The following is a 19,890-nucleotide window of genomic DNA, read 5'->3' as shown; positions in this document are numbered from 1 at the left end:
TTTCACCAGAATTGATTGGTTTGTGTGTTTTATGAAACTTTGTGTATCGGTGGCACAAGTACACGTCAGGTTTGTGGAGCTTAATCATAAGAATTTTGGTAAATGCAACCATGACTGCATGCTCCTTTTTTGGAGTGTTTCTGCATGGAACACAAACAGCATCTCACATCTGTTGCGAGTATTTTGCTTTCGTGGTACCTTAGATTTTGCCGTTTGCTTATTTCCTAACCCCCCTCGAGACTTTGCAGCCTAGTTTTCTTAATGAAGACACTTTCACTTTTAGACAAGTAGCAGTATTAAAAAAGATTTGTTTGTTGACACCACTCAGACTGGCTGGCTCACGTTGCCATTGGACAGGGGTGTCCAAGCTTTTTCCAGTGAGGGCCACATAAGACAAGGGTCCCTTTGACGTTTTGTAAAGAAACACATGTAGATATGCTAAGAAGTTATTTATATTTCAAGAAAAAACTGCATCGCAGCTTTGTGAAATAGGTGAAAAAGTGTATTATTCATATGAACTTCAGTCAGTGCTTTTTTCCCCCCTTTTTGCTGTTTTGTGTAATATTTTCCAAATATTTCAACTTCTTAAATAATCTTTGTCAATTTTCCTCTTGTAATATCACGACTGGATTCCTATACTATGTGTTTAATCCCATAATATTCAAACTTTTCCCCAAAACAAATTTTTCAAAAATAAGCCCTTTGTTTTGTTGTGTTTGTTTGTTTGACATAATATGACAAACACAATGTGACTTTTTTCTCCGTATATTTTGACTTTATTCTTGTAAAATTACGGCTGTTTTTTTTTTTCATTTCTGCTGTTGTTTTTGTTTTTATTTTAGAACTACTTCAACTTTGACCTTGTAAATTTTGTTCTCGGAATTATTACTTTATTCAGATAATATTTTCTATTTAATCCCATAATATTCAAGCTTTTTCCCCAACCTAATTTTCCAAAAATGACAACTTTATTTAGTTTTGTCTGTTTCTCATAATATTATTATTTTTTTAAATACTTGAACTCTATGCTACTAAAATTACGTTTTTTTCCTTTATAATATTCCAAGTTTATTATCATAAAACTGCAACTTAACTTTTGTTCTCATTAGAATACGACTTTGTTCTCTTAAAATTACAGCTGTTTTTTCATTTCTACCTTTTTTTCAACTTTCTTCTTCGAACTCTAACTTTGCTCCTGTAATATTTTCACTTTATTCTAACAACACTATAACGTTTTCCGCGATCTAATTTTCCAAAAATGACGGCTTTATTTGTTGTTTTGTTTGTTTCTCATAATATTACACTTTAAAAAAATATTGTCTTTCTTTCATATTTCAACTTTATTCTACTAAAATGATGTTATTTTTCCCTCATAATATTTCAACGATATTCTTGTAAAATAATAAAATTTTTGGATGGACGGACAGCCGGGTGCTGAGGGCCGATTAAACAAACAGCAGCGGGCTCCAAATAGCCCACGGGCTGCACTTTGGACACCCCTGACATAGGCGGTGGTCGAAATGAAAACCGTCCATTGTTCACATTTGCTTATCACTTTGCCGGGAGACATAAGAAGAATGAGCGATAATAGAGGACTTTTGAACCTGCCGCAGTTTGTTGACATGGCTTTCCTCCATTTGTGGATTCTTCTGTTTTCATATCATATTGTAAACAAGATTTTTTTGTGACTTATCAAATGAGAAATCCAGCTCTGACTAAACAAACACACCTGTACGCTGCATAATAAAGACATGAATTATTCACAAATGTCTTTGAAGAAGATCTATTAGAGCAGCTGAACCAATAAAGAAATAATCTGAGCAAAGTATACAGTTAAAGAATAAACCACAAACCCAAACAAAATAGAAAACTAATATAAATATGAACTTAAAGACGAGCCTTCCAAGTAATCGGAATACAACATTGATATATAACAAACACATAGTCACAAGTCAATATTTCAGATTGTGCAAACATATGAACACGAATTAGAAAACGTAATGTTACCTTTACCCTACTCTTTTTCTCCATCTCCAATTTTCTTTTTCCACCCTTCCACCCGGATCAAATTGAACCCTCCAAATTCCGAATGCCAATAGTTATTAAAAATATAAACAGTGCACATCTAAATTGACTTGATCGTGGTAAGAGCATTTCCCCCCGCCAGTGGTTGTGGGCCCGGTAACCACTTTTTATTCATAATAATAATAATAATAATAATAATAATAATAATAACAATAATAAGATGGTAACCCGACATACCAACTTAAGCGAGTTCCTCTGTACTATACTTTTTAATTCAACGCACAATTTTTGATACAGTTCCTAAAATGACTGTATCTGTAAATGAGGGTATCTCTCTCGTATCTGTAGCATAAGTATGATTTTCTTGGCTGGTTATAGCCCACTCCAGCATATCAATTGCGTAATTATCATTTGGTCTGGCTGCCTGTTGCTGCATGCTGAAGAAAAGACATGTACGCAGGACACACACAGCTGATTTATGTTTACTGGCAAAAGAAGCAGACAATTAAGCTCCAGTGACAGGCTCGAATTACAACATGCTTGTGCTGCTGTGGCAGGGGTGGATGACCTGAAATAGCTGATCTGTCAGTGCCATGAATCTGCTATGATAAAATGTGGTAGCTGGGTGTCAATGCTAATACATGCCATGTGGTCGCCCTCACTTTCATCAGTCCTCAAAGGAGTCCAAATGTTTTCAAGACTTTCAAAGTCAGCAGATAAACATGTTGGCTCCAAGAACACAGACTGCTCTCATAGTTGTGTGATTGCACCAATGTTTGCACATTAGACGGAAAGAGTGGCTTGGATTTTTCAAAGCCACAAAACAAATCCGTACATTTATTTGATTCTTCCTGCTGTACTTTCTCTCCTGTAGTCTTTTTGCTTCCTCTTAGCTGTGAGTAAGACTAATCACTGAGGAAATGTTTGAGACTGAAGGTTTGCTTGCTCAGTATGTGGCACACATGCACATTTTCCCTGCTGACCCCACCCGGACATTCCTGCACGGCCCACACGTTACAGTAATAACCCCCCATGCATCAGGCTGTCACTCGCAGAAAGGTGCAAAGCATGTGGCTTATTGATTTTTGTGTCCTCCTCTCCATTGTGAGAGTGGCGGAGTGGGCACCTTGCCACAGGAATGATTGTTTCCTTCAGGATTGGACCCACATGGCCCGATGGTCTGTGGGATTCAAGGCCTCTGAGGCTTTCCACACTGTGTCATTTCCTCTCTGGAATCCATAGATCAGGCAAATCACTTCCTATTGTCCTTGCCAAGCAGCCGCCCACGCTGCCTTTCTTTGTCCACGTCTATTTTTGTGGCCTTATGGTGAGCCCTGCCCACTGCGAAGCACAAATGTTTGCTTTTCTTTTCCCTTTAAGACTTGAAACTCTTGGACACATGATAACTAGCTTTACCTCTCTGACTGGCATTCACATTACATGCGTGTGCAAATGGGTGCAGCACAGTGGCACATCTGGTAAACACATCTGCCTCAAAGAAAGAAGGTTCTGGGTTTGAATCTGATGTCCTCCAACAGTCCAAAACCATGTTATGGTTCATTGGAGACTCTAAGTTGCCCGTAAGTGAGAATGTGAAGGTGAATGGTTGTTTGCATGCACCCTGTGATTGACCTGAACTTGATCCGGTCCATAGAATATCTTGTCTTTCAACTGGTTTCAATGTGACACCTGACTTTGTAACGCCTCACTTCAGTATGGTGGCCTTATGGCGTCAAAATTTAAGAGCTTCATTTTGAACATGTAGTGAGTTATTATAAACATCAACATAAACATAATTATAAACATTATTATAAACATCCCTAGTGTCCACGTCGGTGTATTAAGTACACAGAATGATGTTACACAGGAAGATTTTTTGAACGTTTAATTGAATTAATGCTTTTTTTTGTGCCGAACAGTGCATGTAACACAGCTAGTTAAACAGTAGCCTACCAGAAAAGGCATCCATTGCCGTCCTCGTCCTCCTCCTGAAACAACTAAAGACGTTCTCTTCAAGTGTTGGAATCGAACAGCCCCCACAATTCCTTCAGCATACACGCCACCAGTCTCTTTTCCTCTTTCGTTGTCGCTCCCAACACCAACTCCGCCCGAGGCAAATCAGTCCTCGAGCCTGTGCTGTCGTCCCAGCCCCCCAGCTACAGTGGACCTCCCGACACCGCTCCACACTGCCAAGACCCGAGCAAAAGCCGCTAGATCAACTGCCTTCAACCTGAAAGCCGCATCCCATGCACCTATCTATGCTTTCTCCATGATGAGTAGTGACGTGCAGACCGATACTGAAATATCGATACCCCCATACCAGATATTTAGGCTCTAAAATCAATTCTCAAATCAAAATATTGACACTTTGATACTTCAGTCATTTGAGGTAATGTACAGTATATCATTAACATGAACACAGTGGAAGGTAACTCAATTGTTCAGACATTTTAGGATATGTTTCAAATACACTACTTCTTTAAATCTACCAGACACATTCGGTTTATTTGACACAAACCTACATTGAATATGATTCCTGTTTGAGACTAATACGAATACAATCAAAATAGTTATTTAAACTATTAAAACTACTTTGACAAAAAGAAAGTGGAGGTGATTTAATTTGTGTTTTATGTGGCTGCCAACATTTAAATGGCACGTTATTTACAAAGCACATGGCCACTCATTGTGCTGGTTTGTCATGAAATACAGGTGTCATGTTTGAATAGAACACTTATAAAATAGTAAGAGGTGAAGCAAATATTCTTTGGTGAACACTGCTAGCTTACGAGCTACCTGTTGGAGAACCCTGTGATAGCGTCACTGTCTAAAGCTGGACACACTACGTGTGCCAGGTGCACAACTTCGACACACAACTAGTGTGTTGAAGACCAACCATAAGTATTAAAATGATAACAAGAGAGCGAGATTGTTAAGTGACACTTTAAAAAGGTAAGTTGTGATGATGATCGATGATTGATGAACGTATTAGCCACTCAAAAGCGAGCTAGCTACTGTAGATGGCACCAGCCAGGCATTTAAACAAAAATGCCAGAAAGTCAAATGATCTTGAAATGTGAGCGATCACACACGCTGGCATGGATAGGCCTAGCAGGTGACAAGCTGTCGTCAATTGACTACACATTTTACGGGCTAATGTTCATTTTCCCGATAATTAGAAAGAAAGTGATACGTATCTGGTCAAAATAAAGCGCAGTGAAACATTTTTATGACATTTTAAATCATTTTAAAACTAATTGTGGTCAATATGTGCGTAAATAATAAGATATAGAGTATCTATAGAGCATATATAGCAATTCTTACAATATATTACGAAAAGAATTTTTCAAGTTTTCAAAAAAACCCTCATTTTTAAGGTCTGGCGGCTTTTTTTTTGTAGTGGCGGGCCGCGACGATCGATTACATACAACACCTTCAGTTTGAGGGAAGGAGCTCATCAATTAAATCACCTGCTGAAGAAACTGGTTGGAGAGAAAACCTGCAGCGTCTCGGCCCTCCGGGGCACGAGTTTGACACATGTGCTGTAAGTATTACATGTTATCATCAATGTACAAGTACTAGTTAATGCATGATCACAGCATGTATATAAAACAATAAAACGATGTTAGAGGTTGTTTTAGATGGCTTCACAGTCTAAATAGGTACCTCCCATGATGTGCATTGGCTCACACTATACTCGTTTTCTCTTGTTAGAACGTGCAGAAAAAGGGAAAGAAATATGTGTGGATTTGGACATTCCCAAAAAGTGCAGTTTTCATTTGAAGTTAAAGTTTTGTACTCATATTGATGCAGGAGCAATCTGTGGTCTCGAGGGCAAAGCCCTATGTGGACACAGTGGCCTTTAAATGGGTGAGGGAGATGCGCACGCCAATTTCCAGGGGTGTGAGATTAATGTCTTTCCATAAATGAACCTTGATGCTTGCACCATCCTGGGAAAAAAGTAATAGATGAATAGTGTTGAAGGTGCTGTTCCCCTCGGCCTCCAAAGTATATTGTTTGCAACCAAAAACGAAGTAAGGCAGCGGCTGTAAACATGAAATGAGTAAAAGAACGAAATATGCTTGTTTTAAACGGATCATTCTTATTCTCATTCTCATTTTCAAACATCCTGTGACATCTCAGCATGCAAATGGGCCGCCACTAATGGGTAAGGGAAAAGAAATACATGGAATCATGAATGAAAAGAAAGAAGAATGTGTAAGAATTAAGATTCAAGACACCAGGTGAGGTCCTCGCTGATGTGTGTGCCAAGGAACTTGAAGGTTTTCACCCTCTCCACCTCAGTCTCATCAATAAACAGGGCTTTATGCGGCTCCTTTTCCCTTGTTCTTGGGTCGATGATCATCTCTTTGGTCTTCTCTGTATTGAGAAGGAGATTGTTATCACGACACCAAGCTATGAGGTCCGCCACCTCTCTTCTGTATGATGTTTCAACACCACCAGTGATCAGGCCGATGACTGTAGTGTCATCCGCAAATTTAATGATGCTGGTGTTGTTCTGGGAGGCCACGCAATCGTAGGTGAAGAGCGTGTAGAGGAGCGGACTCAGCACACACCCCTGTGGGGTCCCAGTGGATAGTTGTTGTCTACTGTAGCAGCAATTTAAAAAAGTGTTGTCCTGGACTGTGTATGTGTGCCGAGAGCAATGGAAGTAATCAGCGCCACAGTGAGGAGCATTTATATGACAATGAGCATAAAGGAATCTCTTTGAACTTGAAAGGATCTTCTGAAAACTGAGGTAAAACTGTCTCAACAGCTAACCCGGCCGGTGAGCTGGTGGACAGTTAGTGTAGTGTACTAGATTTATATTTACAGTGCCAACACGGGCGACCAAGAAGTAAAGGGATCAGGAATCTCAGCTGATGGCTGTAAGTACATAATAATAATTGTACATGTCCATTTAGTATTTGATAATGGCACTTAAGTAATTATGGATACTGTACTTATTGATGTTTATTTACAGTATTCTTGCATGGGCAACGGATTGTCAAGAGAGACGCTATATAATAGGGCGCTTGCACTTGGTGAGCAAACGATTATTTATGCAGTTCGAGAGGTGGAGTGGAAGCGGGAGCAAGAAACAAAGACTCGCCAACTCCAAGCACAGAATCAACAATGAAAGCTTCATTTGCAAGCGGAAAATAAACGTATAAAGGAGCTGGAGGCATTTCGGGGTGAGTTGTAACATATGTTGTTGTTGTGTTCGACTGTCTTGTGTGGGCCTGAACGCCTCAGTGGGAGCGCTTGTGTTTGTGCGTGATGTGATGAGGACGGCTGCGTGCACGGACAATTAGCGCCATCCCCATTAGGGTTGGCAACAGTACTTTGGAAAACGGAATCTTGTATTTAGAAATAAAACTATGCGTCCCGTACTGTGTTGACAACGGAGGTACGTTGTCCCTTATTACAGTGAGAATCAAAACATAACCTGTAAAGTGGAGTAGTCACAGGCTAAACCAATCGATGACAGTGTGTTTGAGCGGTCAGTGAGCAAACACATTGCCGTGCTATTTTTCTGTGTTTACACACTGTGCCTGACAGTCACTTTACGTCACATTGGCAACAGGGAGCGACCTAGCTAGCTAACGTGTGTTATTTGTGGACAGTTTGTTCTGTAGAACAGATTTGTACATAGGTGTATATATGTGTACACTTACGATCAACCGATACGGTATTGATCTGGGCGATATCAGCAAAAAAGCTACGTCAGATTATACCGGCATTTATTTGAAATCTTCAATATTGCCACTCTGATACAACTCCGTCCATTCCAGGCTCTGCCCCAGCAAGTTTTTCTAGCAGCAACCGGATAGAAGCCATGTGATCACAACAACAGTGTTTGCTAGCGTGCTAACAAGGCAGCAAGGAGCAAGGGTGATGTCAGCTTTTCATGGACAGGTATTCCGTGGTGGTACTGAAGTGGGGAAGTTAGACCAACATCGTCGCGCATATGAAGCGGCATCACATAGGAAACTCAGACGAGACAGCAAAGAGTCAAATGCGAGCCCTTGTCAGCGGTGGTAATGTCGGGTTTAAACGTTTCACCGAGCACCGCGAAGCACGCTAAAAGTCTTCAAAGGCCTCGTCTCCTTCAATGGCACTAAATTCCCCAAATTTGCACGAGAGCACCGAACATTGGACATTGAAAGGTGGAAGAAAGTTTTATTCTCTGATGAGAAAAAATGGAACCTTGACGGTCCTGATGGCTTCCAACATTACTGGCATGACAAGGAGATCCCACCTGAGATGTTTTCCACACGGCACAGTGGAGGGGGGGCGCCATAATGATCTGGGGTGCTTTTTTCTTCAATGGAAAAATGGAGCCTCAAGTTGTGCAGGGGCATCAAACGGTAGCTAGCTATGTGAAAGTGTTGCATGGGGCATCCCTCATGACTGAAGGCCTTCTTCGTCTGTGTAACCTCACTCTTTTGGAACATCCTGCATGTTCCCCTGATCTAAATCCAATTGAGAACATTCGGGGAGGTAAATTGCTTACTCCAAAACATTTTTTTGTCTCACTCCCATTTCTTCTTGTTGCATTTTGAATCTCGACTTAAGATCCTCTTTAAGATCCAACAATGGAAAATTTAAATTCTTGCAATTTCTTTATGGGTCTTAAATTTTGATTAGGGGTGTACGTCTTCACAAAAAATAGCTTCCATAAATTTGGTATCTGAAAATCGTGAGAAAAACACTCTGTACTTTGTCTTTGGTGAAAATGTTGCCCTGCTTGGACATTGAAATTCTAAAAGCCAAGAGGAATGGTACTGTCATTATAACATCATTCCCAGACGCTGAGCAAAATTTGGGGGATTTCATTGGGCAGCCAGAGACAGACGAGCTTTCCAAACAGTATCCCTGCATGGCGCTGGTTACGTTCATGAATAAAACACTTGCTTATACTGGAAAGTTCAACTACAGGGAGTGATAAAGGAGTGGACTGTGTGTGATGAGAAAACAGTGGCTTTGACACTACAATATTCTCAGCCGCCGACAAGTTTTCTATGGGTCAGATGCAGCTTTTATGTGGAGGGCTCAACTTGGCCTTGACTGCATGAAAAAAGTAAGAAAAAAAACCCAACCAGCTCCGAGGCAGCCTCTGGACGTGCATGTGGAAGTTTTAATGTGAGTCAGATGTGCATCTAATCAAAGGAAAATGGTGGGAAACGTTAAGGAGTCTGAGCAAAAAGAAATGCAGGAAATGTGATAACAGTAACAAATTACAATTCTTCAGAGAGTCAGTGAACTAACAAACACACCGTTGGCTTCACGTTGATTTTACCCCTGCTGAGAACTTGATCGCAGCCTGCGGTTAGATTTATGAAATGCTGTGAATGGTTGCAAGTCACATGCGCTTGTGTGCCAATATTTAAGTGAACAATGCACATCAAGTATAAGGTTATAAATTATAATGAAATATTATAACGTAACTGGTACCTGGGACTATTTTTTTTTAAACTTTCCATGGGGTGAGAACAAATCAATTTTGAGGGGCATGTTCCTGGACCCCTTAAATACATAACTCACTAGCACACACTTTCCTGCCAAGTTTGGTGTGTTTTATGGTATGACAAAGACCCTTAAAACACTATTCATAGGGAAGGTGTGAGGGAATAATAATGATATAATAAAACACCGAAGTATATAGAAGGCACTAATTTGGGGCTTAAAAAAGAGGGATGCTCCAACAGCAGTTCTTTAAGACAACCGGGAACAGGGAAAGATGGAATTTAGTGGTCAACACATTATTGTCCAGGGTGTTCAATATGTCGTGTGGGGGGGTTTAGTGTACACAGACACAGCTCTACCTGTATATCTATTTCTTGTGATACAATATCAATACATGAGCTTTACATGTGGGCTATCAAAGGCCTCTGATATCTTTATGGGCCAATGCATCATGGCTCCTCCTGTTTTTGTATTATAATACATGAAATGCATTGAAAATATTTACAATGGTTCACAAAAATATGGTTTTATTTCAAAGACGATGTTTCACTGATATCTATGAATCTCATCATTGGTTTTCTTGCATCATGTATCAATTTTTGGACAATTGGGACAGTCGTATCTCGTTTATAGATGTTAATTGGTTCCAGATCCGACCGTGATCAATGAATTCCTGCGATATAATGTTCAATGGTAATGAATCAAATATTTTTGTAGTTATAGCATAGAAAACCTGTTTATGACTTTTTAAATACATTTTTTAATATCATAAGAGCCTTGTAGGTATGAAATAGCACGCCTACAGGCACCTTTACACTCCTATTATTCTTTGCTTACAATACATCGCGCAACTCTTTTGTTGCAGGGACTGGAGATGGCCGCTAGCTAGCATGCTAGTGAGCTAAACAGTTAGCCTTGAATGTATTTCTTCTTAAGAGAAATTTACTTAAGAGGCTAGGAGAGCAGTTTTTCACTCTATCCTGTGGTCTCCGGTTCCTCTCGCTCCCTCTGGAGGACAGAGGCAGCTGAATGGATGAGCTTTGAAATGCTTTGAATGAAATGCTTTGCTGGGACAAAATGCATTATGGGAAGAAATTCAAAAAGATGTGGTTTTTAATTTTAAACTTGTATTGATACTTGTATTGTATATTTACTAGCTACCTTTTGAGTATGAAGTTGCTGTGTGACGAGTTTTGCGTTCTTTGTAAGATGACACCGTGAGTCAGACTGTTATATTGAGTAGTGACCTCCTCCGATTTCAAATGGGTTGGCAAAGTTGTTGTGAGTTTTTTCATAGCTCGTGACTGGCTCATGTCAAGTAAACACCTACCTGGTCGTCACGGACTCGTCCGCGCCACAGTATGCCATTTTATGACGTCGACATGTGCAGTTTATATGCCGGTGTGTCCTACATATGAACAAATCTGTGGTTCTCTCTAAATTCAGTGGGTGCGGCTTAAACATCGGTACACACTGGTATACACTGGAAAGTCCGGTATATACTTGGAAAAAGTGACACAAATGTTACGTAAACAAAATTAAATGAGGCTCAGGGTGTGTGTTATTGCGCATATAACCAGCTTAAAAACGTTGTATTCCTAGATTTATTTGCATGATTTTGGAGCGTTATTAGGAAAACAACATGCTGAAAAGCAATAACTCAAGACTGCAGCAAGTGTTATTTTTGGCTGAAACAACCCAGCTAGTTACAGTATATTACACAGCCGTGTCAAACCTCTTTTTCTGTGTCCACCCATGCAAGTTGCCTATTGTGTATGTGCCCACAGCACAAAGTGGCTTACTTGTCCTCTCTACCGGTGCTCTTTGCACCCTGTAGACTAAACACACTAATGGCTAGCAATATTTGAATGCAAACCCACACAGCCACTTAAAAGACACTTTAAAACTTATATATGTATACATAGAGACATAATGTATATACAGTATGCAAAAAAAAAAAAAAGAAATGCCGCAAGAGAGTCTTTTGATACTCAGCTGCTACTCCTTGGACTGTCTCCCTAATGTGATGACTTAGTGATGCTCACAGACAGACAAAACCACAGATCGCCGCCAGCTGTGATTTTACTTCCCCTAAAAAAAAACAACACACACACACGTCATGCTGCAAAGCGCTCTGGGAAAGTACTAGACAATATTCTACCCTGCTGCATGGATTACTTTTTGACAAGTTAATTCCACCACATCTTCTGAAATAACCTGTTGAATCTGTTTTCTTGGCAGTGAAGAGGATGGAACATTTGACAAAACAAACACAACGCAACTACGGACAAAAGAGTTGGGACACTTATTAGGCCAAGCGCTATGGAAATTGGATGGATGGTTTAAGGAAGGCCCTTTTGCTGTTCCAGCCAGTACACAAAGCAAGGTCAGTGTAAAGCCATTTTTGGGTGTGTGTGGTAGCATGGAAATTTGACTCAGGATTTTCAAAGCATTGCATATAAATTAGTATGGAGTTACCTTTAGCTATCTTGAGCTTAACCTGCTGCATGTCTTTGTACGGTCAAAGTCACATGTTGACTACTTTACAAATGTAGGAAAATGATGTCAGCAAGCTGCTTTAGGTTCATAAAGCTTTTATTATTGCCCATTCTCCTTATGTGTCTGGCCAAAGAGACAAGTAAATAAGCAAGAAATGGTTAGTTTTACTTTCGGCTATGTGGACAATCGACTATGTCAGCCAGGGGTGTTGAGATAAACGGATTCCATTGTAGTACTAGTGTATGCTTTAACATTTAACACCTTTTACTCTTTCTATGTTTTTCTTTCTTTTAGTGCCACTCTAATCCTCTTACATAATGTTGTGATGTGGGAAGTGTTTCATTTTATTTCTAAAAGATGCCAGGACCCAGTAAACAAGCGCCGTGGCCCGCAAGTGGTCCACAGGTCAGACTTTGGGCACTATGTTACTGAGTGCAGGTAATAGTTTCCATTACACACCTTTGGGATGGAATAAAACACCTAACAGGCCCTCTTTGAGGTCAAAAATCAGTGACCTCAGACCTCACAAATGTTCTTCCAGATGAATGGACAAATATTCTCACAGTCACAGTCCAACGTCATGTAAAAAGAGCGTAAGCTGTTCTTTCAGTTTCACTTCCTGTACTGTATGTGCAATGCAAAGGTGTCCCCATATTTTGTCCCAAGTTGTCGAAGTAAAAGTAGGTAAAAACATAGCAAAATGAAGGGAGCACTTTGAAAGCCTGTTGAAGCATGTTGCGTCTGTTTGCAGCACAGTCATTGCAGTCTGGAATGCCTTCATTTGACTGGAAGAGCAGTCGTGAAGACAGCTGCAGGCAATGGCATCCACACAAGGGAGGCAATGGATGCTCAGCATTTTGCATGAAATGTACTCTGCTTCCTTTTTCTCTATCATGGCACAGCACTGGCCTGGAAACAAGCTTGCAGGCGGTCTAAAAAGAGCCTCTGTTGTCTGTTTTGACACAGCCTGCTTGCGTTTCTAAGCAAGAAAGTTCCCCAGCGGTATCCATCGAGGTGGGTGGCTGCATGCTAACAGTAGTGGATGAAGGGGTAGAGGTTGCTTTTCCATTACAGATTGTATCAGGTGAAAAAACATGTTTTCTTAGAGCCTTTTTTTTTTTTTAATCTCCACTTCATATGCTAAGCAGATGGCGTCCACAGGCAAACAAGTGGGATGGCCTTCAGTGTAACCTCTTTGTATAAGAACAAAGAAGTTCACCTTAAAATGGAAAGGACACTACGATGTGTGAATAAATGGTGAGATTCATTCTAAATTGTCTTTCCTTGCTAAGTGCATGCGTGACATTATGCACCAGCAGACATGACCCAGAAGTTGCTATTTAAAGGCGGAGGTGACCGTGTCTATGCCCAAGCGTATCCTTCACATCCTTCACACATCCCGCTGAGGCTGCATGTTTGCTGTCAAAGACGGAATACACCTGAGGCTCATTGAACAACCACACACGTTGTTCTCATGTTGCAGGTTCATAGGCACAAGCTCCACTTTGGAGGGCTAAGATAATGTAAAGCATTTACATTTTAAGGTGAGGAGTCAAGGTGAGGGTAGAACGATGATTGATATGAGCGGGAAGTGGTTCACATCAAGTTCAAAGACAGACTGTTTTGTCTCCTGTGTGTTATTTTCTGTCCTCCTGTGGGCAATTTAAAGTTTTAGGTGTCGTTAAAAGTAGACAGACCATAGTCCTCACACTGACACTACTTAGTTAGAAAAGTACATGAATCTGTCGTCACGACAACAGCCAGGAGTCTATGTTAGGTCCTTTAGCTTGTTTTTTCCAATGCTTTGTAGTGGTTCGGAGTGACCACTTTCAAATGTGAACCCTACCGATAGTTGGCAGTGAGGTCAGTGAATGCAGCATCAGATACACTGTGTGCACAATTATTAGGAGAGTTGCATTTTTGATGATTCATTTTATTAACAACAGTGCTCCTGGTCAATCCAAAATGTTAATAAACCTCAGACCTGAATATCTAAGGAAGTGAAAGTGAGGTTTTGGCTTTTATTGAGAATATCTGTGTGCACAACTATTAGGCAACTCAAAGAAAAACAAACTCTTGCTTTGTCTGCGTCAAATGTAATTCATTGAATTAATAGACAGGAATCAAAATGATTCAACCTCCACTGTAAACGACATTTATGTGAAAAATGCACAAACTTTCAATACATTACTATTGTAACAACACATCATCAGTAGGTCTAAGTGGTCTAAGCCAACGCATGTTCCCAACTGATATTTTTAAAACGTGTACATGATTTGATGCAACTTTTAACAAGTGTCATCTTCTTACAAACGACCTGATCTACCTTTTACTAATGTCAATAGTAATTGCAATAAATAGTAACCATTTGTAATATTAGTAATGTTGAGCAATGGAATTTTTTGCTTTTGTTGGTTTACTGCAGGGCCGCACAGTGGCCAAGTGGTTAGCATGTTGGCCACACAGTCAGGAGATCTTGGGTTCGAGTTTGCATGTTTGCATGTTCCCCGTGCACGTGGGTTTTATTTGCACACCGCTGTCTGGGTTTTCTTCGGGCACTCTGGTTTCATCCCACATTCCAAAGACATGCATGTTCGGTTAACTGGAGACTCTAAATTGTCCATTTATTTATGTTTATGTCCATTAAATTGTCCATAGGTATGAATGTGAGCGCTAATGATTGTTTGTCTATATGTGCCCTGCGATTGGCTTGCGACCAGTCCAGCGTGTACCCCGCCTCTCGCCCGAAGTCAGCTGGGATAGGCTGCAGCATACCCCTGCAACCCTAATTAGGATAAGCGGCATAGAAAATGAACGGATGGATTGTTTATTGCAAACTACTGCATGGACAAATTATAATGAAGAAACCATTATTAGAATGCGTGCATGGCTATGAGTGAGGTGGAGCTGATCTCATAAGCTCACAATTTAGTTTCCAGCTAATTTAACATGCATGTTTTTGGAATGTGAGGGGAATCCAGAATACTGGGAGCACACCCACACAAGCATGGGGAGAACATGCAAACTCCACATAGAAAGGTCCGGGCTGAGATTCAAACCCAGAAGCTGTGAGGCAGAAGTGCTAACCACACGCACTGCAGTGTTACCATGTTATTGCACAATCCTCAGTGTGCAATTCTCTCAGTATTCAAATGTACATCTTGAAGGAAAGTGTCATATCTAGTCTTGATCCTTGTATGGGAACTAGATTAGTTATTTTCGGTCTGTCCTACTTTCAGGTACCTCTTGAGAAATCCCTGTCCCTGTGTGGAAAAGATTGTTCCAATGATAATCCCTCCCCCAAGGGATAAGAAAGTTGAAAATCCCGTGAAAGGGCTATGATGTTGTCATCAAGTGCTAGGACCCAAAATGAAAACATCCTGCGGCTGCAGGCCATCCAGGGAAAGATCTGTGAAAATACTGCTTGCTGAGGTAATTGAGGTCAAAGTTCAAATCACAACATTTCCCTTTTTCACCACTGCAACAACATCAGACCTGCCAACATGTACGCATGACGTACACCTCCAGAAGAATCAAACTTTGATTGGTCAGCTTGTAGAACATTATTTCTGGTGTGTATATGACTCGTTCGGAGGGCATACAGCCAACCTTCGCAGATATTTTCCTCGATTTCAGATCAACATTTGCAATAAAAATGACATCATGACCACTGCGCAACCCTGATGAAAAGCTATAAAAGCAGGGGTGTCCACAGTGTAGCCCGGGGCCATTTGCCACATTAAGTGAATTTTTTATCTGCCTGCGGCACATTGTAGAAATAAAATTAAAACCCAGCAAAAATGGGGGAAATAGAGCAAATCATAACATTTCTTCAAGGCTGGCAGGCCTGCAACACCGAGAAATCATTGCTCTATGCCCAAGCAAGAACCCTGTTGATGTTAAGTGAGTTTAGATCTTGAGTTTAGACTTTAAAATCCATAAGAAACACACATCCAATCAAAACAGTTGTGGGTGTGATGTAAAACCACCTAGAGAAACATTGCTCTGATGCTGAAGAATCAAAAGAAGAAATAAAAGTGACAACCCTGCCCCCCATTCATCAATATGTCTGTGACTGTCAACACCTGTATGTGTGCGTGTGTGTGTGTGTGTGTGTGGGTGTGTGTGTGTGGGTGTGTGTGTGTATGCGGTCCACCACTTCCACAGGCAAATCATGTATTTCCATCAAACCTGGGAATCTCCCCTTTTATTCTAAATTGAAGCTCACAGCTTGACTTCGCATGTGAGCGCTTGAGAATGAGTCAGAACTTTCCTGTACATCCAAGTATCATCAAGTTTCCTGTAACTTTTATGCAGAAAATTCTTGCTTGAGGTTAGAATTGAGGGTGCGATGCTGGTGAAATCCAACAGTTATTCAGAGCTCATTGAAGCCCAGTGAGTAGTCATTTTGTTTTAATACATGAAGAAAACACATAGACGCGGACAGTGTATAAAACGTGCAAAAAGTAGTAGGAAGAAACGCTTACTTGCATGTGGTGGAGAAAAAATGAACATATTTATTCATCATCATATATAAAAAGCGATGCTGACCATAGATGTGGCAGTTCATTTCAGAAAAGGGCGCAAAGGAGAAAAACTCAGCTGGTGGGAGAGCTCAGAGTGATCCTTTTAAAAACCGCCTTTCTCTCCACATCTCCTGACCAAAGACATAAATAACCATCCAAAACCTCTGGTGACATACCGTTGATTCTCCATGACCCATCTGTTGGCCTTCATTGACTTTGCCTCTTTAATGGCCACCATGTGTCCTTTCCTGTATCTTGACTCATCTCCCAAGTAATGGGATCCTGTGCAGGTCAGTGGAAGCTCATTACACCTGTCCCATGATAGTGATAAGAGGAGCACACTGTGGAGGCTCTTCATGCAAACCCTACAAATACAGCAGTGTTTGCCCCCTTCCTGATTTCTTATATTTTTGTATGTTGGTTGCACTTAAATGTTTCAGATCATCAAACAAATTTAAGTATTAGCCAATGACAACACAAAAATTTGATTGCCCCCTAAACCTAATAACTGGTTGGGCCACCCTGCCCAATCAAGCGTTTGCGATATTTTGCAATAAGTCTCTTACAGCGCTGAAGAGGAATTTTGGCTCATCTTTGCAGAATTGTTGCAATTCAGACACATTGGAGGGTTTTCGAGCATGAACCAGCTTTTTAACATCTTGCCACAGAATGTCAATAGGATTCAGGTCAGGACTTTGACTAGGCCAATCCAAAGTCTTGATTTTTTTTCTTCAGCCATTCAAAAATGGACTTGCTGGTGTGTTTTGGATCATTGTCCTGCTGCAGAACCCAAGTGTGTTTCAGCTTGAGGCCACAAACAGATTCTCGTTCAGGATTTTTTGGTAGACAGCAGAATTAATGGTTGTATTTATTACAGCAAGTCTTCAAGGTCCTGAAGCAGCAAAACACCCCCAGACAATCACACTACCACCACAATATTATACTGTTGGTATGATGTTCTTTTTCTGAAATGCGGCGGTACTTTTATGCCAGATCCAATGGGACACCTTCCAAAAAGTTCAACTTTTGTCTTGTCAGACCACAGAGTATTTTCCCAAAGGTCTTGGGGATCATCAAGATGTTTTCTGGCAAAATTGAGACAAGCCTTAATGTTTCTTTTGTTCATCAGTCATTGCCCAGCGTCTTTCTTATGGTGGAGTCATGAACACTGACCTTAAGTGAGGCAAGTGAGCTCCAGTTCTTTGGATGTTGCTGTGGGGTCTTTTGTGACCTTTTGGATGAGTCGTCGCTGGGTCTTGGGGTAATTTGGGTTGACCAGCGACTCTTGGGAAGGTTCACCACTCTTCCATGTTTTCCCCATTTGTGGATAATGGCTCTCAGTGTGGTTCGCAGGAGTCCCAAAGCTTTACAAATGGCTTTATAACCTTTTCCACACTGATCTTTCAGACTGAGTTTTTAAAAATTGTATCTTACTTTCCATCAATGAAACATTACTTCATTATGCCTTTGGTTGCAAAATTACATGAATTTTGCTTTGAGCTTTATATGGGCCTTAACAAAAATACGCAGTCAGAACTCAGGACACCCTTTGGGAAGTTCAAATGTTTTCACATGACTGCAAAGGACATTTGTCGTGCCCCTCTGGGTTGTGGTCCAAATTCCTTGAAAGACATGCTTCCATACATGCAATACAGATACCCTCAAAGTTTTATAATGATTAGACAAATGGTCAATGACTTATGGGCAATTAGTTTGGTGCACCAGAAAAGGCGTTTTGCTTCACAACAACCATGTTTTTCAACCAATCTTGCTCAGATTTTACAAGCATGTGCTTGTCAGTCTCCTAAAGGTGTGTATCAAATTTCTAAACACCGTAAAGTTACAGTAGGTGTTTTGAAGAGCACACCGAGCAATGTGAATTTGACTTAATGTGTCGGAATGAATAATAACTCAAATTGCCATATACTCCAAACTTTGTCCAATAATATTTCCAAAATTGCTAGCCATGGAAAGTTTCTGGATATTTACCACCCCTTTGTAACTGTAATTGTGCCTCATTGTTACCACGTTGAACATCAGTTAACAAGAATGTTTAATTCCCGCTGTGTTACTTACACTTTTCTAAGCAAATCTTGTTACAATAAGCTATTCCCAGGTGAGGCTGAACAGATCTCCAGTGGCGTATTTTCCCTGAGAATGTCGAACGAAGGGGTGAAAAGAGAAGCAACAAAGCTTCTAGTGTCCTTGGAAAAAATATGAGCCCCCAGAATGGAAAATATCCAATGTAGATTCTTAATTTGGAGTAAAGACGCGAGGGGGCCAGATGGCTGGAGGTATGAACGAATCAATTTAATTGCTTGCAGATGCGATGCAAGCAAGGATGCATGTGTGTGTGTGTGTGTGTGTGTTGGGAGGATTTTAAGAGGGGGGTATTATTATTATATACCAGTCCACACAGTAGTAACTCACAATGTCAGGCTAACCCCTAATCTGGAATGAAAGTGTTAATTGCTAAAAAGCAGGTCAGAACACTGATAAACATTCCATGAAAGTCACTTCCACCGCATTACACACTGACAATGACCACAGAAGATATTTTGAGTATTCTGTATATTAAAAAGCCACTTGCATTGTGCGCCGTAAATAAAGTAATTACCAAGCATGGCAGCAAACCACGTTCACTGTTTCATGTTCATCTCCTGGTAAATCTTGATTGCGTTCTGCAGCGTGCATTGTCTTAACAAGAGGCTCACTTTGTAGGGATAATAATTCCCGCCTTGTTTCCACCCATGTGCTGAGAGGCCCAGCGACTAAGCAGAAAGGCATTTCCATGGGAATGGTCTGAACCAAACAGAAGCAGGAGGGCTGTCACATGCAATCATTCATATGATCATGCGTAACACGCACTTTTTGGAAGATTACAGATATTTCCATCATTTTAATGTTAAAACCTGATTTGAATGCATCATGTTGGCCTGATGCCACTCAAACTATTAATACTGAATGAGCTGTTTGTTGCATACTGGCACACAAACCTCTGTGCTGTCACACCTCATAACAATCGAACATCCCACAGGACATATTCATGAAGCTGCACGCATGTAATAGGTGCTGCTGCAGTCTCCTTACATGGAAACAATGAACCGAAAGGCAACATCCGCTGTTTGTTTGATTTGGCTCCTGGGGCCATGTGAACACTGATGAGTGTGGTTTTAAACTGGATAACATCATGTATTATGTATTACATTTAAATGTGATGAAAAGCAGACATGCAGGGGTATCCAAAGTGCCGCGTGGGGGCCATTTGCAGTCAGTGGCTGTTTTTTCTAAAAATGTAATTTAACAAGAAAACTAAAAAAAAAAAAAAAAAAAAAAACAGCAAAAATTGAAAAATCAGCTGTAATATCAC

General features: G+C 40.6%; 1 protein-coding gene and 1 long non-coding RNA gene across 2 annotated transcripts in view; both read left to right on the top strand.

The window, feature by feature from the left end:
• The first annotated feature begins 6,579 nt into the window (after nt 1–6,579).
• On the top strand, nt 6,580–13,247 carry LOC129189778 (uncharacterized). The gene is made up of 5 exons (XR_008572873.1): nt 6,580–6,914; nt 7,010–7,220; nt 11,737–11,881; nt 12,897–13,008; nt 13,143–13,247. It is a non-coding gene; the product is annotated as an uncharacterized LOC129189778 (long non-coding RNA).
• Nucleotides 13,248–15,263: 2,016 nt separating this feature from the next.
• The window catches only part of LOC129189775 (synaptopodin), a 31,206-nt gene continuing 26,579 nt past the window's right edge, over nt 15,264–19,890 (top strand). Inside the window, exon 1 of the mRNA XM_054791843.1 lies at nt 15,264–15,426. The gene's annotated coding sequence lies outside the window, so the exon portion shown is untranslated. The remainder of the gene's footprint in view (nt 15,427–19,890) is intronic.

This window comes from Dunckerocampus dactyliophorus, chromosome 11 (assembly GCF_027744805.1).
Source record: "Dunckerocampus dactyliophorus isolate RoL2022-P2 chromosome 11, RoL_Ddac_1.1, whole genome shotgun sequence".
NCBI lineage: Eukaryota > Metazoa > Chordata > Actinopteri > Syngnathiformes > Syngnathidae > Dunckerocampus > Dunckerocampus dactyliophorus.
This window is presented reverse-complemented; position numbering and strand designations above follow the sequence as displayed.